Below are 23,708 nucleotides of genomic sequence, written 5' to 3'. Positions count from 1 at the left end.
GTCAAATACTTGTTTTTCCAAGGCAGTCCATGCCTTAAAGGTATTTTTGTTATCAGAATTTTCAGATTTTAGAATACAGAACATAAAGTTCTGTCCATAAAGAAGGGCTTTATTCATGATCATCATTTATTGGCAATGAGATCTGGATCCAGCTGTTAACTTACAGGCCCTCTGTTTATTCATCTACAGCACACAATTCAACATACCTTACAGAATAAAGAAGACTACACGGATTTCGACATATTAAGGCTTAGAATATTGTCTGATACACAAAAAACAAAATTAAAAAAACCAGTTGCCATAAAGTCAGTTGTGACTCAGTGGGTCCCCATGGATGTCAGAAGAGGCCTGTATGCTCAGTGACTGGTTTCTCAGGAACAGAGCGTAGGTCTTCCTTGTTAAGGGCCTGTTGCTGTAATTGGGCGCCACAGGGTTGATTCTGACTCACAGTCATGCCAAATGAGTGAGTAAAACTGCCATACAGAGTTTCTTTGGCTGTGTTTAAAAATCATTTTACTGGGGGCTCATTCAATTCTTATCACAATCTATATGCCCATGCATTGTGTCAAGCACATTTGTACATTTGTTGCCATCATCATTCTCAAAACATTGTCTTTCTTCCTGAGCCCTTGGTATCAGCTTCTCATTTATCCCCCTCCCCCTCCCCCCTCCTTCACGAACCCTTGATAATTAATTAATTTTTATTATTTTGTCATGTCTTACACTCTCCAATATCTCCCTTCACCCACTTTTCTGTTTCCCATCCCCCAGGAAGGAGGTTGAATGTAGATCCTTGTAATCGGTTCCTCTTTTCTACCCCACCCTCCAGGTATCATCAATGTCACCACTGGACCTGAAGGGGTCATCTGTCCTGGATTCCCCGTGTTTTCAGTTCCTATCTATACCAATGTACATCCTCTGGTCTAACCAGATTTGTAAGGTAGAATTGGGATCATGATAGTGGGAGGAGGAAGCATTTAAGAAGTAGAGGAAAGTTGTATGCTTCATCGGTGCTACCCTGCAACCTGACTGGCTCATCTCCTCCCCGCAATCCTTCAGTAAGGGGTGTCCAGTTGCCTATAGATGGGCTTTTGGGTCTCCACTCTGCACTCACCCCCATTTACAATGATATGATTTTTTGTTCTTTGAAGCTTCATACCTGATCCCTTTGACACCTCATGGTCACACAGGCTTGTGTGTTTCTTCCCTGTGGGCTTTGGTGCTTCTGAGCTAGATGGCTGCTTGCTTATCTTCAAACCTCCAAGATTCCAGATGCTTTATCTTCTGATAGCTGGGCACCATCAGCTTTCTTCACCACATTTGTTTATGCACACACTTGTCTTCAACAATCGCGTTGGGAAGGTGTGCATCATGGAATGCCAATTTAATAGAACAAAGTGTTATTGCAGGATGTCCAATATCCATCTGCTGCCTTAATACTAAACCTATATGTCTATTTCCCACCATCTTATATAAATAATTTACATATGTGTATGCTGGTCTTATTTCCTACAAAGCCACTGCATGGGTTCAAACAGCTAACCTTTCAGTTAACAACGGAGTACTTCAATAGTTGAGCCATAGGGCCTTCTTGTGGTGACACTGGGTAGACTCAAAGCCTTTTGGGTAACAACATAATATGTTAAATGTTTGAAACTTCAGGGGAGTTTATCTGACAGAATTAGTGATTAATAAATGTTAGTTCAATTATTTTCAAAGTTCACACTAACATGGGCACAAATGATTGATGTTCCACTGCTTAGCCTTATGTGCCTGGATCATCTGGGAGGTAAGAAAAACCAATAGAGCCCTAAATTCAGACTGTTGGCACTTGACTGATTTTTAGATCTACTCCCTTCAAGGTGGCAGAACTATAGTATTGCTTTATTATTGTCAGCTAAAGCACCATTGAACACCACCACTTATTTCACTAAGTCAGATGATTTTGAAGCATTCCCTCTCTTGATTAAATGAGGAGTTGCATGTTGGGTTGCTAACTGAGAGGCCAGCCGTTTGAAACTACCCCCTACTCTGCAGGAGAAAGGGAAGGCTTCCTACCAGCACAAAGAGTGACAGTTTCAGAGAACACAGGGCAGTTCCAGCCTGTCACATGGGGCTGTGGAGCCAGAATTGACTTGATGGCAATGAGCTGAGCTTGTTTTGTTGAATATTGACTATGGCGCAGATTGAAAACTTCCTAGATACTTCTTTAGTGTGAATTTTTGATGGGGAGTCTTCCAAACACTAACCAAACCACCCTTAGGATCTAGAGTAAAGTTAATTTACCTGCGTGTATCACACTGTGTACACTTAAAGTAAATTACCACAAAAAAAACCTGGTCTCTCAGTGAGCACACAAATTACTGTGATCCCAGAATTGCCTATTAGATTCCTCTGTCATGCCAGGATATACTCGTATGTTTATCTTCATAAAGCAGAGCCTGCATTTAATATTTTTACCATTTTTCTCCTTACCAATGCAATTGCATTGATTTAACTTAGGCATCAGGGTAGTATTCATAAAGTAAAACATTATTACAGAAGATAGTTTATGTGATAGGAAATCAATCATGCAAACTCCATGAAGAATTTAAAATCTCATTATATCAAAGTTACAATTTTTCATATTTGTGCAAAGAATTTTAAAGGGAATGATTTAAGCAATTTTAAAGGACAGATTGAAGAGAACTGTGGAGTGATGTATTCTTTTTTTTTTTTTTTTTTTGCTCAAAGTGAATTTGACACTGGAGAATGCAGCTCTGGAAATACAGAAGCACAAAGTCCCAGAATATGCCGTCCTCACAACCAATGAAAATACTCAATGGTGGTGAAACATGAATGAAACTTTTCCTAGGAATTGAAGTGAAAAATAATGCAAATGACAGAGCATTTCAAGCCTTAAAGTAATTAATAAACGTTTATACTTTAAAGCAGTTTTAAAGTGACAGAAAAATTGTAAAGGTTTGACAGAGAGTTCCCATGTAGACAATTCCCAGTTTACATTTTATTAAAATTTTGCATTATAATTTACATATAATATAATTAATGAACTAATATTGATGAATTATAACTCATATTTTAATCAAAGTTAATATTTTATTTATATTTCCTTAATCTTTTATTTTTTAATGTAATGCCTTTTCCCTGTTCTAGGATCTCAACTAGAAAACATTATTTGTTTGTGTGTTTTTTTGTTGTGTCTTTGTTTGGCTCTCTTGACTGTGACAGTTTCTTATACTTTACTTCATTTTTAAGACCTTGACAGATTTGAGGAGTATTGATGAGCTACTTTGTAGTTCTATGTGGTCATTGTAGCAGATTATCCAACCCAACAAGAGAAGTAAAGTGCTGTGGAGGAACAAATGTTGTCAGATCAGGATGAAGAGGGATGGAGGGTGGAGGCATGTCTGACCTCTGTCTAGTAGCAATCAAAGTTGGGAGTGAAGTTGGATTCTCCTTTGCACCTCTGTACCTGGATGAGGTCAGATGTGGGCCCTAAGTCATCATTTCCTGAGTGCTCTTTGAAAAAAAACATTATAAGAAGCCTACACTCAAGCAGTGGGGAGAGAATCTTATATATATATATAATATATATATATATATATATATATATATATATATATATATATATATATATATATTAGTTTTATTGACCTATCTTGCACATTTCAGTCTACCCATTCACATACAATTCTGTTGCTCAGACCTATCAGGTGGAGGTTTATACAATCAGCTCCTCTTTCCCTCTTCTATCCCTCCTCCCGTGCTTGCCCTCAGGGAAACACCACTCGTGTCACTGTCTCTGAGGGGGCATCCATCTTGACCTTCATGTACAGAGCAGAGCAATACAAATGAATGTACACAAATTGTGCATGCTCAATGAAAACACATAAAACCATTACTAGTTACAAGAGGAAATATTCAAGACTAGAGGACAGTTATATGCTACATCAGTGCCATAGCACACACTGGCTCTATCATCTGTTCTGTGAGGCCCTTCTGAGAGAGACTGTCTAATCATCTTGCAGTTGGATTTTGGGTCTCTATTGCATACAGGCCCCTTCACATCGAGACAGTTGCATGTTCTTGAACTTCTGATACCTCTTCTTGTGGACATCTCACGATCACACAGGCTGGTGTGCTTTTCCATGTGGGCTTTCTTGCTTCATTGCTAGATGGCTGCTTGTTTAATGAAAAGTCTTTAAGACTCCAGGTGCTTAGCTTTATCTTTTGATAGTTGGGCACCATCAGCTTTCTTCACCACATTTGCTTATGAACTAATTTTGTCTTCAGCGATCAAGTGAGGAAGGTGAGTATCCTAGAATGCCACGTTTATTAGAACAAACCATTCTGATACTGAGACAAGGTTGAAGTAGAGGCCCAAAGTCCACCTGGTTCCTTGTTGCATATGCACATATATAAACACACACACACACATATTATCCCCTCCTGCCCCACTGTTATTTTACTCATCGTTCACCTTTCAGATACAATGCAATTTTTCAAACAGTACATACTCTTTCAAACAGCTCATACTCTTCACCATTAATTCTAAAATGCTTACTATCTCTTGTACCCACCATTACTGGCTCTCCACTCCCCTCGGCCCCCTCCTCCCTTCCCCAGGAACCATTTGTCCAGTTGTTGTCTCTGTAGTTTTGCCTCTCCTGACTCTCTTGGAGAATTTTCAACTTTTGAGCTATAAAGGCAATAGAAAAGCAAGGACAAGTGGGCAAATGACTTGACTTGTGTAGACTGCAATCAATGACGTGAAACAAAATGTGTACGAGTTGCTGACTGGTAAACTGACCTGCTCTGGAAATCTTGTATGTCTGACACTAACAGCTGCCATGAGTCAATGGTGATAATACCATCATCTGGTCAGCTGTCCATTGTTGTCTGTGTTCGTTTAGACTCTCAGAACACTAAAGCCTAAGGACACAGGTGTGCAGTGAGGACAACCCACGCTTAGTGCAGAAGAACTTGAGAGAAGGTTATTTATTATCGTTAATTCTTTCTGTCTTCATTGTGAAATGAGGCCAAGGGGTCCATTCATTTGATAATTCCATTTTCTAGTTATGGAAGTTATGGAAATGAAGGATGTTTAGAATATTGATATGATATATTTTAAGATGTGTCATAGAGGCAGGTCAAGTTTAGACTAATCTGCAATACTGCCATAAAATTATTTAAAACTTGGAAAAGGGCAAAAAATGGCTACTGGATGTCCTTTCAATAGAATGTTGACTGAGCCACTTAGAACTCTGTAGCCAAGAGGTTAACTTGTAGGTTTAAGGTGATAGAGATGCAAATATTTTTAAGCAGAGGAACTGATAACCTAAATTTACAACCCTATTGGATATTAACTAATTTGAAATTTAAATCAAAGATCGTAGCTAACATTTCTTTGTTAAACTGCCTATATACACCTAACATTTCAAATGCTCTTTGAACCAGTTTTGGCATCTTACTGGTTCTCTCATTAAATACTGAGCTAAATCTTTTTTCCCCCCAGAAATCGAATTTTACTTTATTCATAGCAATTTGGGTGACGGTTGACACACTGGTTTTCCATTCACCATTGTATACATACATGTTTGTAACACTGGTTGCAGTCCCTCAGTGTTAGAGGTGGAATTGTAGATGGCATCACGTTGTGGACACATGTGAGCTGGGCTCATTGGCAGTAGTTTTAAGGAACGACGCAGGCACAGAGGATTCAGTGGAGCTGACCACTTCAGAAGTGTGTGGTCCCAGTGGTAGTGGTGTGTGTGTTTGTGAAGTCTGAGCCCTGTCATATAGTCAACACAGCAAGTTGGGCCACTTCTGAGGCCAGTGCTGTTGCTACATAATGCACAGGAGCCAGCTGTGGGATGTCTGCCCTTCACATGTGGCGCTGAACACAGGCTTGTGATGCAGCAGGACTCTGTGCTTGCTAGGAGGTGGTGTTTCCTTCCAGCTCCCTGCATGGGGTCTCCTAGCATGGTCCTTGGGGGTGATCCCAGCATGGCAGGAAGAGTGCTGTGGAGTCAAAGAGGGCCTCCCCAGATGCCCATCACAATTCCTATCATCCTGAATCCAGGCAACACGCCCAAAGCTATGATGCTTGCTGGTGGGACATGGAACAGATATAAGGAGTGACAGAGCTGGTGCATTCTATCCAGGACTCACGCTGAGCACCTCACTGCCATCATTGGTTTCAGAGCCACCTCAGAGGCAAGTTCAGTTCTGCTGCTCTGAAGGACAGCTGAGGAGCAGCTAGTGAAGGTAAGACTGATATGAACAGAAGAAAACCAGGGCCTGCTCCCTAGGAAGATCTACTGCCTGTGGAGGAAACTGCCCCATCAAGGGTAAAGAGCAAAGGCCCATGATTGAAGGCTGGTGAGAGAAAAACAGGACAATTGACAGGCAAACCACTCCCTAGTGACAGCAAGGCAAAGACTCCTACAGGAGATGTGGCATCTCTGGATACCAAACCTTCCCTAAAGGCCTGAGGCCAAGAGAAAAAGGAAATTGCCATCATAGCATTCCCAGGAAAGTTTCAATGCACCATTTTAGTTTGGGTTGAAAGCTGCCGAGAAGATGTAATCCAGACGTTAAAAGAGCACAGAAGAAGATGATGGGGTCGAAAGTTAGGTGACTCCTGGGTGCAGCAGCAGCCTCTCCGGAGCAAAATGCTTTCCCTGAAGGGTGTGTGGAGGAAAGGGGTCCTCCCAACCATGCTGTCTCTGACCAGGTCTCTTCTGGCTCTTGTGGTGATGGGGGGCATCTGGCTTTTTTCCCACCATGAGTGCCCTTTGGTTTGGTCATTCCCTGCCACCCTCTAAGCCCACACTTCAGGGTTCTAAGGTCAGAGAGCCTCATTGTTCACTGCACCCTTCCCTCCCCAGATCCCCTTTCTGATCTGGATTTACAAATGAGCAGTCTCCTGAGAAGTCCCTTTCTCCTCATGCAGAAATGTCTCCTGGGGCTGGTCCTCTGGTTCTCTGCAAAACTCTGATCAGCAGAGCCAGCCTCGAACACAGACAAACCCTTTCCCACTCCATTCCCTCAGGCTAAAGGGAACTACAGTATGGGCATGCTTCTGTCAAGTTTTTGTGTGACACCTGAGGAAATGTCAGCCTCTCAGTAGAAGGAGATGCTGGACTTGCCTCCAGGAGAGTTTAGAACTTTGTTGGGAGAGCGAGACCTTGGTCCCAACCTGGGTTCATAGCTGTCAACGTTGGCCATGAGCTCTGGTTCCTTGTTAGCAGCCTCATCCCTTGTACTGCCTTTCCCAGCCATCCCATCTCTCAGCGGGGTACTCGCCATGGCCGGAAGGTCCAGTTTGGAGTCTTCTTTACTTAACAAAACATGGTCCTTGGGCTTGTTGGGGTGCACTGAGGTTAAACTGCAAATGACTGGGGAGCCAAGAATGTTGCTGGTCTTCCGACCAGGCTGGATCAGACACTGCCGGGTCTGCACAGGCGCCGACTCATCAAAGATGCCACTTCTTTTCCCTCTGGGGGGTTCATCCACTTGGGTATGTTCTGGGGCTCTTCAGTTGGCCCAAAGATATTGTAGGCCATCTGTTTGGTCTGCTGGTGGCAGCGGGTTGGGGTGGGGAGAGAGAGAGCTTTCCCTGGACTTCCAAAGATATTGTTCTAGTCTCCTCCAGGGGCTTTCATGGCTCTGGGGACCCTGGACCATGTCGCCTGCCACCATGCACCTCCCCCAAGTTTTGAGCTAAATCTTTGACACATGTTTATTTTGTATTTGCTTGAGAACTGTGTTTTCACCTTTTTTGAAAATTACATTTTAGTAACATTATATAATGAAAGTTTTATAGTTATATTTCAGTGCAACTTTGAGATCCTGAAATGTGCTCTGATTATGTTTTAGCATAATTTTACTTCCTCTTCTAGTATAATCTAATAGAGTATTACATGACACATTTTGGTTTAATGAATACTTATTCACTGAAAATCTATTCACCTGAATATATGGTAAATCAGAATTTGACATTCCCTATATAGTTAGAATAAAGATTATTTTATTGTAATTAGAAAATGGAGTTAAGTAAATCTTTACAATTTCTAAATTGGCATTTGGCTTTACCAATGTGCCAGCAAACTATAGCCCACAGATCAAATTCATCCAACCATCTATTTCTGTGAATTTTGGTTGGATTGCTATTTGCTGTCTATGTCTGCTCTAGGAGTCCTGTTGGCAGCGGTAACATGCTCTGCTGCTAACCAAAGGTCCCACCGGCTAGTTTGTGGGACAAAGACATTGAAATCTGCTTCCATAGAGATTACTGCCTTGGAAACCCTATGGAAGCATTATATTCTGACCTACAGGCTCACTAATGAGTTGGAATTAACTCAACTGCAATGGGTTATGCCTCCTTTGGGAGTCTTTGAGTGGCACAAGCTGTTAAGTGCCTGGCTTGTAGTTGAAAGGTTAGTGGCAGAACTCACCCAGCAATACCTGATGATCCGCTTCTGCAATCCATGACCTTGAAAGCCCTAAGGAATGTTCTATTCTGCACGCAAGGGTTTATCATAAGTTGGAATTGTTTCAAGGGCAACCAATAGCGATGGCTACTTTGTGTTACAACAGCAAAATTGAGTTGTTTTGACAGTAACCAGATAGCCCATGAGCCTAACATGTTGTTCTCCAACAGGAACGCTTGCTGATTTGGGCTCTCCCTACACTCGAGGGTGGCTTTTCATGGAGGTGGGTGACATTCTGCTTGACTAACAGATGAAGGGCTTTGAGCAGCAAAACACAATATAGTAGGAATAGCCTTTTTTACCCTTTTGTGTTTTGCCATAGGAACACCTTTTAAAATAGAATCTGCTCCTAATATTTTATTGATCAGAATAAATATTTATTCTATATATTAAATAAATATACCGTGAACTCATTCATTAACTAGCTTTATGTAATCAAGCTTTCTAAACTGTTTGGATTATATTATTGACCATTTCTTCTGAGTCATAAAATATTTAAATAGTTCTGTGTGGCAAAACACTACTTGCCTTGGGCCGATAATGTGTTTGCTGACTGAGGAGTAAAACGTTTCTGTCCTTTTCCTCTTGACCCACTTTCTGTTGAAGAGATATGGCAATGCACTTTCGGTCTTTATTTGTAAAGGTGTATTTTGGTGAGTGGGAATTGAAACAAAATAGACCAGCTTCCAAGTTAATAATGTAAGAACAGAGAAGAAATTCTTATCTTAAAATATTACACATAGGAGAATAAATATTAATGTAAAATATCTCTCAATTTCACAAGATGGACATTTCCAGCAAAGAAATTTATTTGAGACCAATTTATGAAAATGCCAAGTCTTTAAAATTCAGCTAATACTTATGGTAGCTTGATTTGTTTCCAACCACGGGCTACAATTCTTTCACCATTCTTCTTCTCCTTTTTAAACCCATATATGATTCTGTTTCCTCTAGTCCTTTAATACAGTAAAATGTTTCCATCATCGATTCGGAGCTGTGCCTCCTCAACAGATTTTTAGCCAAGGGTTCCTTCCTGGAGTTCAAAGGGTTAAGTGGGTGCTTCCAGAGAAGAAATTTGAGGATGACAGGGAAATGTGTTCATCTTTGCTATACTCGTCTTTTCCCCCCCGTGTTCCTCTCTGACTAAGTCTCTGAGCAGGAAGCACATGTGCGACGCATTTGCTGAGGATACTTGAGAGTATTTGCAAACAACTCAAGCCCATTCGAGGCTGCTCCTTGACGGTGACCTGTTTTCCCCGTTGCTGGGAAGTCACCAAGGCTGCGGAATTCCACTGCTCTCCACCACAGAACAATATTCCAGACTCCAAGGTCAAAGAGGAATCGATTTCTTTAGCTTTTCATCCATACTAGAGGGAAACTCCTAGCTCAAAACCTGGGATTTAGAGAGTTAACTTGAAATTCCTAGGGCATGCTTGTTATCCAATGCTCCACAACTAATTATTTCCTTCCTGTACCATCCGATCCTTGGAGTTAGCAGGGAGTCATTTTTGATAATACAAGATCACATGGGTTGCTTGGATTTTGTGAGCCTATGTATGACAGTTTGTAAGTGTGGTCCTCTTTGACTCATAGCTCACAGTTACCAGAGGACCCTCATGCCGCTTTTCCTTGACCCGATATATGCCACTTAAGCCTGACCTTTCTAGTTTCAATTCTTTCTTTATTTTGTGAGTTCAAGGAGAAAGAAATGCTGGGTCCCAAAACAACAGCAACAAAAATCTACATAGCATTTCGTGTACCTTGAAGTTCAGCAGGGGAAGCCCCTGGGCTGTCCTATTGAAACCCTGCCCTGCTCACCCTGGGATTTGGCTGGATTCATCCTGCCAATGATGCGAAACCAAGACCTACTTTTGTTTGCCTCATTGGGAAAGCAAGGCAATGCTTTCCTAAGTAATCATTGGAAAAATCATTAAGATAATTAGGATAATCTTTGTTTAAAGAAGCAAATGTGGGAACTATAATTAGAATCATGCTTGTGGGTAAAGGAGGAAATCTTAGACAAATATTCTCCTTTCTCTGATTCCTCTTAAGGTAGTCCTTTTATTTTTTTCATTGCCTAGCAATGAGTCATTTTTTGTTGACATGACCTGTTCATTCTGTTTCTGTGAGAGAGTCAGCATCCTCAATCAGCTTGTACAGCACCCAAACTTCAAATTCTGCTTCGAAACATCCCCCACAAGCAAGTTCATCTAAAATCCAGAGGTAGTGGCTCTTTCATGTTGGTACAGGAGCTGTCCATCAGGTGCAGTGGAGACCTTAAGACTGTCAACCTTAAAATCTCTGCTCATTCATGGGTATATATCTTGATGGAGGTTAAAATAATGACCATAAAGAGAATCTTAATGTTACTTTGTAAATGATATTTGAACCTGACAACAAGCAAACTTAAATTACACAAGAAGTAAAAATGGAATGACAGGCAATTATCTAAAGTCAATGATATAGGCCAGCCCCAAATTGAAGGTTATTCAGATAAGGGCAACTTGGCAGGCTCGCATACACTGCGTGTGAGTTTTGTTCCTGTCAGAGAACTCTCTGAAAGGTGCCAGGTTTAATGTGATTTAGATAAAGACTTTCTCATTTCAGCTGAAAGTTGAACATTCCTCTGTGTCTGATTCCTCCCTGTAATACTGTCAAGTCTTATAGAATTTCAGAAGCATTTCAACAGTTTTAACAGTCTCAGTTCCTGATAAACTGTCACAGAATCTTAACTTGGGGGTTAGGATGAAATAAGGAAAATCATAGTCACTCCAGGCAGGTGAACTTGTGAGGCACCAAATAATGGAAATTTCTAGTACAATAACATTCAGAAGCAAAAGTGAACCAGGTGGAAAGATGAATTAACTTCAATGTTTTGTGATTTAAGGAATCCAGAGAAAGCCCTCCTTGCTCCAGAATCTCACTGATCTTCATGGGTCTGAAATACTCCAATTAGAGATATGTAAAAATGAAACGTAGTGCCAAAAGTAACTATTAATACTTCATGTGAGTCAGTAGATTTGCTTTCTCTTACAGTGTTGCAGCCTCCTGAGAGCTGGACTCCTAGCAATCACATATAGGTGTCAGGAAGCCTAATGAGGGTCTGAGGTCAGAGTCTTACCAGGGCCATTCTATGTCTTTCATAGTAGGATTGGGCTCCATAGGGTTTGCAATGGCTAGCTGTTCTTGGTAGTAGATCCCCCGGTCTCAATGATGAGGTGTTTGGGAGTAACCTCAAACCTCTTAGTATTTTGGCACTTTGACTTGTGCATTACAGAGAAACAGTCTGCCAAGGAGACTGATTTGAGCTTCCTAATGCAATGTGCAGGCATAGGAGTAACAATTGGGTGGGTGGAGAAAAGAGGTGTTAGGGACGAGTTCCAAGGCACGTGATCTGGATTGCGAGTGTTTAGGTATGAACTGCAAACCAGCACCATTCAGCTGGTTAGAAATGTCGAATCTCATTTAAACCCAAGACCCACGTAGTTCCATAAATGGGCATTTAAATGAAATCCCCAAGTATTCTTTATGCACACTAAAGTTGGTGGAGCACTAATCTACCTTGTCTCCTTCTTCTTTTAGAGGACTATTCAAGTAAAATGGGGTTATGACTTCTGCCAAGGTTATTAAAAGACATTGAAGGTGTCTTCTCAAGCAGATTAAATTCACCAGCCAAATTGAGAATCAGTTTCACTTTTCAGCAATGTCCTTTCTATTAGCAGTTATTTTAGCTGAGAGAAAGAAAATCAAACATCATTTATTTCTGTAGATGAGGGTGTCTTTGAACTGCTAGAAAGAAGAGTCAATACCTGTTAGGGACTGAATCATGTCCTGAGAGAGTCTTAAATAATGGCTATGAAGGGGCAGGCATCTGTGATAGTAGGAAATTTCGAGGTAAATGTGACAGAGTGCAAATCTTTATCATCCTAAAGTTGTTGGGAAGGTTACTGACTACATTAAGGAAGTTTTAAAGTTTTATAGTAAATTGGGAGAATGTTATATCCAGAATAAGTTAAAAATGTGAAGGAAATGGTCGTTTTTAAGAGATCATTTTCAGTAGCAAGGCAAAAGTTAGAGACAATTGTAGTGTATTATTAAAAGTTAACTCTGTAAGCCACTTCTGGGCGACAGGTTCTGAAGGAAGATTAATGTTCTCGATAAGACTGGCAGCAGAGGTAAGGGGGGAGGTAGAACAGATCTTTTCTGAGAAATAGCTCAATAAGAGCTTGGTTCAAATCCACCTAGCTGCTCGGTGGGAGGAGGACACCAGCGATGTGTTCCCGAACAGATAACAGTCTAAGAATTTCTCTGGAGCAGTTCTACTCTGTCGTAGTGGATAACTATACCTTGAGATCAACTCAGTGACCCAACAACAACACTGCCTTTGAAAGGTCACAGCAATGAAAACCTGATGGAAGGCAGTTGTTCTCTGAAACACATGGGGCAATCATGAGTCAGAATCCACTTGACAGCAACTTTGTTTGTTTGTTTGTTTTGTTAAATCAGTAAGCACAGGGCACTTGTGATTCAATAACTTGCCATGTGTGGGACGAGGTTCAATTCCAACTAATGAAAATATCCCTGGATTCTGACACATATGGACAATGAGCAGAGCACAGACTAGAATGGTCCTTATGTGCCCAAGGCAGTAAGCTTTTACCGAAGCAGACCGTCACACCTTTCTTGCATGGAGAGACATGTGGGTGTGGACTGCTGACATTGTATCACTGGGACTCTTAGTGTAGGGAGAAGGGCTTAGAATCAGAGGCACTCGGTGTGTGTAGAGCAGCCTGAAAGCCGAGCCAAAACTCCAGTATGAAGCCTTGACATGAGTCTGGGATCCAGGTGGAATTTTAAAACCTGTCTTTTCTAACAGCAGTCCCTCCAACTTGGATGCTGAGCTACGCATATAAGGAGGCATCTGAAAATTTACAGGGAAAAGTCCATTGTTTTTAATTCTATTTTTCCATGAACTTTTTGAAGCACCATCCTACATCCTTTTGCCCAAGTCCTATCAGGTGCAGGATATCACAATCTATCCCCAAGAGGTCTTTTCACTAAATCCAAATAGATACAAGCTGCAATAGCTTGTGCCCAAAGGATCTTGAAGCAAAGTGTATGAATCTATCGTTACAACAAAACTACCGACACAGATATGGTTGAGAAAGTAATTTTACTGACAGGTTATCAGAAAAACTGGCCCTGGCAATGTCTGCTGGCCATCCTTCAGGAAGCTAAAGGACACCTGCCTGTCCTTGATACAACCCCATTTCCAGCTATCCTGCTTTCGACTCCCACGGTTACCGTACAGCTAAGTATGACTTTGTGCTCTTAGTTCCCGCTCCAACTACACAACAGCAGATTTTCCTCGTTGTCATCTTCTGAATGTGGCCATCTCCACCATTTGGGCCTTTACCTCACACACTGCTGCTGGCTCTGCCTCGTGCACAACAGCCACGTGTCTATCAGTGGAGGCTTGAGTGACACTTAGATGCGGAACAGGTTTCAGCTTCCTGCTAAGATGGACTAGAAAGAAACATTTGGTGACATATTTCTGAAAAGCAATAATCAACACCCTCTAGATCATTTTGGCCTGATTTGGAACCTGTTTGGGGGTTGGTGCAAGACCAGGCAATGTTGTTGTTTTTGTGTGTGTTGAGTCAAAATGAGTAGGAAGCTGACTTGATGTTAGCAAACTGCCCAAACCACAAAGCATGAGGGAAATGCAATAATCAATCCACTTCACCTCACAATCTATGGAATTAATATTTTCTATCAGGTCCTCTGATAGTAGATTTTAGCAACAGCAATTTAACATTTTCATGTTCCCAAATTGTTCAAGTGAAGATTAATCAATAGGGTGGTGGTAAATCTCCTAATGAAAGCATATTGTACATTTAACATTTTATTAGGAGAAACAAAAGAATGAAGGATAAGAAAAATAGAGATGAGAGAAGTTTGGGGTTGATGGAAGAAAAACCACCAGTAACAGGAGAAACAGTGGAGTGTCTTTTGCTCCTAATATTGGAGGGAAGTAATTTTGCATACAATAGTTTATTGTCTTACATTTGAGTTCTGTAACAGTAACTTTCTAGTTTGCTACCCAGCACCTATCGACAAATTAGGATTGTAAAAACACTAGCCGTTCTATTAAAATTTTCACTTTGTTTTGAGTTCTTGTTGTTGTCTTAGTTGTCATGATTCTGTTTGGTAATAAGATTTTAAATGAATGCATTGTACAAGGTCTAATGTTTGTTTTTTAATCAGGGGAGAGCGCAAACACAGTCCCCCACTACCACAAATTCTGCAGTCGAGTTTCCCACATTTGGGGAGATTGCAGTGGTCAGCACATCTGGAGTGCAATGGATGAGCCTCGCCCTGGGAAAACCACCTTCATGATCATGGTATCTCCCCTGCCAGGTAAGTATACAATGTCCAATTTTAACATAATTGATGAAATACAAGTTAGTAACTGTCCTTTTATACTGAATTTATCCAGTTAATTAATTGATTCTGAGCTTATTACATTAAGTTGTCAATAGAAGTAGTAATTTTAGAGCAGGACAGGCCTCTGGCAACTTTTAGAAATAGATGAAGTTTGCAGAAACATTCTAATATTGTTAAGACATTTCCTTGACCTCAAAGGCTGCTCAAGTTCATGTACTCCTTTGTATGAAAAATCTTGCCTTCATCTAGTATTTCTTTAAGTACATTTTATATGTATGATTATCTACAGTTTTCTTAGCCAGGATTGCTATCTCATCCCATTAATAAAAACTAGAACTTTTGTGATTCATTTCTATTGCTCTCAGAATAGTTTTACTAATTTTTAATAAAATGAGATGTTAAATAATTTAATTTTAAGTTCATAAATGGGTTCTTGAATAAATGGCTTACAAGTCAGAGTAACATTTTGATTAGGGAATCAAATCTCTTCCAGAGATGGAAGAAAGTATTTTAAAAAGTCACATATACACCATTTTATCAGCATTGCCATGGAAAAGTCTGGGGAACCGTGTTTACATGATACTCATCATGGATTAAATTGTGCCTTCCAAAAACATATGTTATAATCCTATTATGACTAATTTTATAATCTCCTTCCCACCATTTTTCTGACAGCTTCTTGTATTGTCATGGCTTACATATGTTGGTGATACAATGATTCAACAAGGTGATGCAGCTCTGGGAGCATTCACTAACTATGCCAAGAGATCACTGAAAATATGTGTGCTGTAACAAAATGTAGTGCAGAAGCTAGATGATGCGTGGCTACCAGAAAGAGAGTGTCTGGGATCTTAAAGATTTGTTTTCTAAAATTAGCCATCTAAGTAAGGTGTTAACTAAGTCCACATGAAAGGATCCATGGATTGTAAATAATACTATCCAAATCTAAAGGAGGGAATGGTACTAAAGTTTAAATTCTGAACACCTGGGTTATAGATGGCTCTGGATGACAGTGGAAGCCCCCAAACTCATTTGCAGGGTCCACACATGAATTAAGCTTCTGGTGACTCTCTGATCACAGTGGAGGGACGTGAATTACTCCATTATTAGACAGAGAGCACTGTATAACATGGATTATGGTAGATGTAGTTGTGTAAAGATGTAATACCTTATCATCGATCTCCCTTTTGGCCCATTTAAAAAATCATTTTATTGGGGGCTCCTGCAACTCTTATCACAATCCATATGTACATCCATTGTGTCAAGCACATTTGTTGCCATCATCATTTATAAAACATTTTCTTTCTACTTGAGCCCTTTGTATCTGCTTCTCATTTCCCCCCTCAACCCCCCACCCTCCCTCACGAACCCTTGAGAATTAATAAATTATTCTTATTTTTTCATGTCTTACAATAACTGATGTCTCCCTTCACCCACTTTGGGATTGTCCATCCCCCTGGGAGGGGGCTATATGTAGATCATTGTGATTGGTTCCCCTTTTCTTCCTACACCTTTCCCTTCCTCTCCTGGTATTGTTACTCTCATTATTGTCCTGGATTCTCTGTGTTTCCAGCTCTTATCTATACCAGTGTACAACCTCTGATCTGGCCGGGTTTGTAAAGTAGAATTGGGATCATGATAGTGAGGGGAAGAAAGCATTAAAGAACTAGAGGAAAGTTGTATGTTTTATCGGTGCTATACTGTATGCTGACTGGCTCATCTCCTCCCTGCGACCCTTCTGTAAGGGGATGTCAGGTTGCCTACAGATGGGTTTTGGGTCTCTACTCTGTACTTCCCCTCAGTCGCAATATGATTTTTTGTTATGGGTCTTTGATGCCTAATACCTACTGACATGTCATGGTCACACAGGCTGGTGTGCTTCTTCCATGTGGGCTTTGTTGCTTGTCAGTCAGAGGGCCGCTTGTTTATCTTCAAGCCTTAGAGACCTTAGGCACTCTATCATTTGATAGCCGAGCACCATCAGCTTACTTCACCCCATTTGCTTATGCACCTGCTTTGTTTTCAGCAATTATGTCTGGAAGATGAGCATCATGGATTGCCAGGTTATTAGAACAAAGTGTTCTCGCCTTAAGGGAATATTGAGTAGAGGGCCAATATCCATCTGCTACATTAATTCTTAACATATAGATATGAGTACATAGATTGATTCCCCCCTCATTATATATAAGTATATTTACATTTGTACATGCCTGTATTTAGACCTCTATAAATATGTCCTTTGCCTTCTGGTTCTTTCCTCTATTTCCTTTTACTTTCCTCTTATCCCACCATCCTGTTCGGCCTTCATTCATATTTAGTAATTCCTCGCTGCTACAATGCCTTTGATGAAGCCCCACTAGGCATCCTGTGCCCTCCTCTCCATTGATTTTAGTTCTCTTGTTGTGCCCTTGTCCCTGGGTTGGTTTCCTCTTCCCCCACCTCCCTTATTCCTTTCTCCCATCTCCCCTTCTCTCATATCTCCCCTGGAATCATTGTTACTGTTCTTTTCATCTCTGAATTATTTATCCCACCTATCATATGTAGATAGATATGCAGAGACATTAATAAGTGCAAAAACAAGGCAAAGCCAAACAAAACCACAAAGGAAGTCAAGATCAACAAAATAACAACACCAAAAAAACAAAAACAAAATAACAAAAAGAAAGCCACTGACAAAAAAATGGAAAAACCTATAAATAGTTCAAGGTCTGTTTGTTGACCTTTATGAGTGTTTTCCAGTTGAGGCTGATGGGGTGCCACACTCTGTCTCCAAAGTCTATTTTTGTTATTCCCCAGGATTTTCATCACTTTGCTCCCCTTGCTGCTCTTTTGCATGCCCTTTGTGTTTCCCCCAGAGTGATGGGGTCAAATTGTGCACAATTCCCGCACTGTGTTGTCCCACATCATTCTATGGTTTAGTGACTACATTGTGTTTCATGGTGGGGCCAGTCCTATGGTCCTAACTGTGTATTGTCTTCTCTGAGCAGGAATATGGTCCTTTGGGCTTGGTGGCCTAGAATGTGTTCCCCTCCCTCTCTATCCCTCTTCGTTTCTCCTGTGTGCTCTATCAGACGTGCCCCTGTCCCCAAGCTGTAGCTTCAGTACTGTCATCTATGTGCATTCTTCTGTGGGTTGGGTAAACATAGTTGGAATTGGGGTCAGCCCCGCAAACCTCTCTATTGGTTCCCTAGTGCATGACTGTATGTTGTATTAATGTCTTGGCACATTGGGTTGAAGCCTGGTCTCTCTCTTCCTCTCCTGTGACAATATACACAGTACCCTCCCCTTATAATATCCCCCCATACCCATGTCTTTAAACTTGTTTTTCCTCTTTGTTTCCCCTTCCTATTTAGTTGCCTGCCATATGTATCCCTGGATTGGGTTTGGCCCCTGCCATAGTAGCCGGACCTCATCCCAGGAATGTATGTATTTAGTAGCTTTTCCCCTATGCCCCATTTTTTTTAAGCTTACCTCAATGGATTCATATTGTCCTTGTCATTTTATGTTTGGCTTACTTTGCTTAGCATGATTTCCTCCAGTTCTTCCCATGCAGCAATGTGCTTCATGTGTTCATCGCTGCTTGTTAGGGATGCATAGTACTCCACTGTATGCATTTACCAGTTTTCAATCCATTCATATGTTGATGGAAATTTGGGTTGTTTCCAAGTCCTTGCAATTGTGAACTTTGCTGCATTGAACTTTGGAGTACAGATATCTGGCCATGGTTTGTTTCTTACTTCTTCTGGGTATATGCCCAGTAGGGGGAATTCTAGGTCATATGATAGCTCAATTTCCATCTGTTTTAGATATCGTCAAATCATTTTCCATAATGGCTGCACATACCTACAGGTCCACCAGCAGTGGATGAAAGTTCCTATCTCCCCACAGCCCCTCCAACACTTGTTACTTTCTTATTTTTTGAATTGGGCTATCTTTGAGGATGTTAGGTTGTATCTCATAGTGGCTTTAAATTGCATTTCTCTTATGACTAATGATTGGGAACATTTTCTCATATTTATTGGCCATTCGGATTTTTGCCCCTGTGAAACTTCTATTCAGGTCCTTTGCCCTCCTCCTTAGTGGCAATTATTTTTTTTATTATTATAAGCTTCAAAAGTATTGTAAATTTTATTAATAAAGCCTTTGTCTAATGTGGCATTGCTAAAGATGTTTTCCCAGTGTGTGGCCTCTCTTTTTACTCTCTTGGTGAAGTCTTACCATGTACACGGGTGTTTTATCTTCAGTATCTCCCACTTGCCAATTTTTCACTCCTCTATATTTGTATCCTTCCCTGTTTCTGATAGCCTATGCATTCCCTGTGCCAAGTTTCTTGCGTTTGTCCATATTCCCTCATTGATGGCCCAAATAATTTGGGGTTTTACCTCAAGGTCTCTAATCCACCTTGAGTTTATTCTTGTGCATGGAGTGAGGTAAGGATCTTGCTTCATTTTTGGGGGGGGGGCATTATCAAAAATCTGTATGCTGACGTTTTTATTTCTGGATTTCCAGCTCTTTTCCATTGTTCTGAATATCTGTCATTATATCCATACCACACTGTTTTGATCAATGCGGCTGTATAATATGTGCTAAAGTTAGGTAGAACAAGCCCTCCCACTTTGTCCTTCCTGAGTTTTTCTCTGCTAATTCTGAGCTCCTTCTCTCTCCATATGAAGTTAGTAATCAGTTTTTCCAATTCTTTAAAGAAAGATGATGGGGTTTGTTTAGGGATAGCATTACACTTATATAGTGCCTTGGGCAGAGCTGACATCTTTACTAGATTGAGTCTTGGGTTATTCTTCCATTTCTTGAGGTTACACTTGTTTTTTTGTAATAGTGTTCTGTAATTTTTCTTGTACAAATCTTTTGTTTTTAGTCAGTTATATCCCTAGATATTTCAATTTGGACTTGGCTATTGAAAGGTTGCTACCTTTTTAATCCCCTCTTCTGTGATCTTGTCTGATGTGTATAGTGGTCTGATAGACTTCTGTTTGTTGATCTTGTATCCTGCCACTCTGCCACATTCCTCTATCACTTCCAACATTCCACTTGTGGAGTTTTTGGGGATTTTCAATATATAAAATCATATCATCTGTGAATAACGACAGTTTTGCCTCTTCATTCCCAAGACGAATGCCTTTGATACATTTCCTTTGTCTTATGTTGTTAGATAGGACCTCCAGTACGATGTTTAATAGGAGTGGGGACAAGGGCCAACCTTGTCTGGTTCCCTTTTTCTGTGGAATTATTTTTGCCTTTTTTTCCATTGATTACCACATTGGCTGTTGGACTTTCATATATAGCTTGTAATATTAAATTTTCCTTCCATTCCTATCTTCTTGAGTGTCTGAAACAGGAATGGGTGTTGGATGTTGTTGAGTGCTTTTTCCGCATCTATTGATATCATCATGTGGTTCTTATACTTTTCCATGTCAATGTGGCAAATAATATTAATGGTCTTTCGTATGTTGAACCATCCCTGGATCCCTGGTATGAATCCCGCTTGGTCATGGTTTGTTATTTGTTTTATATATTTTTGTATTCTATTGGCTATTATTTTGCTAAGGATCTTTGAATCAATTTTCATTAGGGATATTGGTCTGTAGTTCTCAATTCTTGTGGGATCCTTGCTATCTTCATAGAAAGATTTTAGGAGTTTTCCATCTTTGTCTGTGTTCTGGAAGAGTTTGTATAAGATTGGTGTCAGTACTTCCCTGAATGCTTGATAGAATATTCCTGTGAAGCCATCTGGCCTGGGGGATTTTTTTATTGTTGGTAATTCCTTGATAGCCTTGTCTATTTCTTCTATTGCTATGGGTGTATTGAGCTTCTTGACATCCATCGGGGATAGTCTAGGGAAGGATTGTTTTCCAAGTATCTGTCCATGTCTTCCAAGTTTTTGAATTCATTAGAGTACAGGCCTTCATAGTACTGTGTAATTATCCTTTTGATTTCATTAGGGTCCATTGTAATGTCCCCAGTTTCATCCCACATCCTTGCAATTGTTGTTTGTTCCTTCCTTTCTTTGGTTAGATTTGCCAGCGGTTTATTAATTCTGTTAATCCATTCAAAGAACCAACTTTTAGCTGCATTATTTCCCCCCATAGTTTTCCCTCTTAGTTCTGATTTTATTATTTATTTCCTTTTGCTATTAGTAAGATTGTCCTGTTGACTCTGCTCTAATTGGTGTAAGTTTTGTACCAGCATATCAACCATAAGTCTCTCTTCCTTTATCATATGTGCATGTACTGCTATCAGACTTCCTCTGATAAATGTCTTTGCTGTGCCCCAAAGGTTTTGTTATGTCATATTCTCATTCTCATTGGCTTCTGCAAACATTCTGATTTCATCTCTGATCTGGGCCTATATCCACTCCTTTTGCAATAGAGGGTTAGTCATCCTCCAATTGTTTGCCCTCATTTTTCATCGTTCTTTTGTTGATTTCCAGCTTTATGAGTTAATGGTCAGAGAGAGAAATCTACAATCTTTATGTGCTTGAATTTGCTCAGGTTCGACTGGTGTCCCAACATGTGATCTACCTTTGAGTTTGTGCCATGTGGGCTTGAAAATAATGTGAATTTATTGCATTTGAGTGGATAGCTCTGAAAATATCTATGAAGTCAAATCGTCCAACTGTGCTGTTTATATCTGTAGCCTCCTTGTTAAGTTTCTTTCCCTGTGATCTGTCCTTTTCAGGCAGTGTTGTATTAAAATCACTTACTATAATTGTTGAGCCTGTGATTTATTTTTTTCATCTTTTGGAGTGTTTGATTTACAAATTTCTTTCAATAGCAGGTCAATGTCTACTTCTTCTGTGCATGTCTTTAGGTTCATGACTTCCTCTGGCATTGTTTGCTGTTTCTCCTGCTTTTTCATTGAGGCTGTTGGGGTCAGTTGCTAAAACCATGTTGTTTTAGAGGAGTCTGGCACCGTCTTCCAGAGTTGCCATGCATTAGGCTCTCTTGGGGGACTCATATGAGTGCTTCTTTGAAGTAGGGGTCATGCTACTGCTATATCTTCCTGTGATTTCACGCGTACTCTAGCCAACTAATATTCTGTTATTTGGAATGTGAGTTGGATAGTCCTCTGATGGAATGCTGGTCGGATGGTTGTGGGCCCACAAGGATGGTACTTCACTGACTGACCTCCCAGCAAGCCCTAGTGGTGTGTTCCATGGGGCTTGGAGCACCTTGGATGGCGTGTGGTTTTTCCCTCTGCAACTGGAGTGCCTCAGAGGGCTGGTGGGTGTACCCTTCTTGGTGTAGAGCACTGTGGATGGCAGGTGGAATTATGCTAGTCAGAGAGATTGCCATTGAGGTTGGGTAGATATTCCTGCAGCAGTGTGAAGCACCACAAACAGCAGGCAGTGGTTCCACCAGTCACTTGTAGGGCCTTAGAGTGTAGGTGGATGTTCCCCCAGCCGTTTGAAGGGAAGACCCACCCCCACCCCCACCCCCGCCCCAGCCATTTGGTGTGTAGAGGAGGGTGGGAGTGATTTCCTCAGCTATGTGTAAAGCCAACAAGTACAGGCTGGAGTTCTCCCAAATGGCAGTCAGTCAGAGTTGCTCCACGTGGAGGGGACTGACTGGGAGACCTGTAGTGGCTTGTGAAGGGAAGGAGAGGGAGAAGAGGAGAAAAAGAGAGAGGATAAAGTCAAGAGCAAAAATAAAATTAAAAAAACTGACACATACACACAAAAAGGAAAAACAAAAACACTAAAAAGAATACATCAGAAAAGAAAAACTGAGTCTGTTGAGACTGGCGGGAAAGAGAGAAGAGATAGAAGAAAAGCAAAAATGAAAAGAGAAAGAAGGACGAAAAAAGAAAAATAGACAGACAGATAGATAGGTATGTAGATAAAGAGATAGCGAAGCCCTGCACTGTGCTGTGTGCAGCACCGCCACAGGGGCAGGCTGGAGCTCTCCCCACTGGGTGGGCAGAGCTGCTCTAGGCAGAGGGGAGCGGGCTGCAAGCCAGCAGTGGCATGTGGAAGGAAAGAGGGAGAGGAGAGAAGCAGAAAAGAAGAAAAGAAAAAAGAGAGAGGAGAAAGACAGAAGCAGAAATGATAAAGAAGAAGAAAAAAACCCTCACAACTGTGCTCGCTGAGACTGCTTGTGGTGGGATTGAGAGAAGAAAGAGAGAAGAAAAAAAGCAAAAAGATAGCTGATCTCTGATCACGTGAACACATGTCTGGATGGGTTTAAACCCTGCCCCAAGGTGGTGGGTTGGTGTGCCTTTTTGGTGCAGAATTTGACCTATTTTAAAGCCATTTTGGTTAGAGAAAAAACATGAAGAGAAGCTACACGTGGATTAATTCCCTGGTGAATCCCTTCTGACCATGGACCAGAGATCTGAATAGTTTTGCTATCAAGAATAATGCATTAGAAAATGAATTGTTTTAGATGCAGTTAGGTAAAATATGAGCACCTATCATTTAATTTTTCTTATGATCCATTTATACAAGAATCATTTGTTCTAGTTTTTACAGATATTTTGCTTTCTTCTCGGTTCAGGTTTTTCATGTTTTGCTTTGTTATTCTTGTCATTTGTTTTTATTTTTTTTTCTGTATATGAAATCCAGGATAGGTAAACCAATCGAGACAGATACTGAATTAATGACAACTTTGGGGTATAGGAAGAGATGTTGGGGGGAAATGGAGAGCTAATAATGATGAGTACAAGAATGAATAAAATGTTCTAAAATTGATTATTATTGTACACTCTTTTTGATGTGACTGAACTATTGAAGTATATAATATATGAATTATA

The 23,708-nt window shown here is 40.6% G+C and overlaps 1 non-coding gene and 1 pseudogene across 1 annotated transcript; both read right to left on the bottom strand.

Annotated features, from left to right (window-relative positions):
- Nucleotides 1–7,125: 7,125 nt before the first annotated feature.
- On the bottom strand, nucleotides 7,126–7,742 carry LOC142446051 (jupiter microtubule associated homolog 2 pseudogene; annotated as a pseudogene).
- Nucleotides 7,743–14,759: 7,017 nt separating this feature from the next.
- LOC142447709 (U1 spliceosomal RNA) lies at nucleotides 14,760–14,923 on the bottom strand. The gene has a single exon (XR_012784369.1). It is a non-coding gene; the product is annotated as a U1 spliceosomal RNA (small nuclear RNA).
- Between the last annotated feature and the right edge of the window lie 8,785 nt (nucleotides 14,924–23,708).

This window comes from Tenrec ecaudatus, chromosome 4 (genome assembly GCF_050624435.1).
Source record: "Tenrec ecaudatus isolate mTenEca1 chromosome 4, mTenEca1.hap1, whole genome shotgun sequence".
Lineage (NCBI taxonomy): Eukaryota > Metazoa > Chordata > Mammalia > Afrosoricida > Tenrecidae > Tenrec > Tenrec ecaudatus.
Note: the sequence above shows the minus strand (reverse complement) of the source record. Positions and strands in the feature narration are given on the sequence as shown.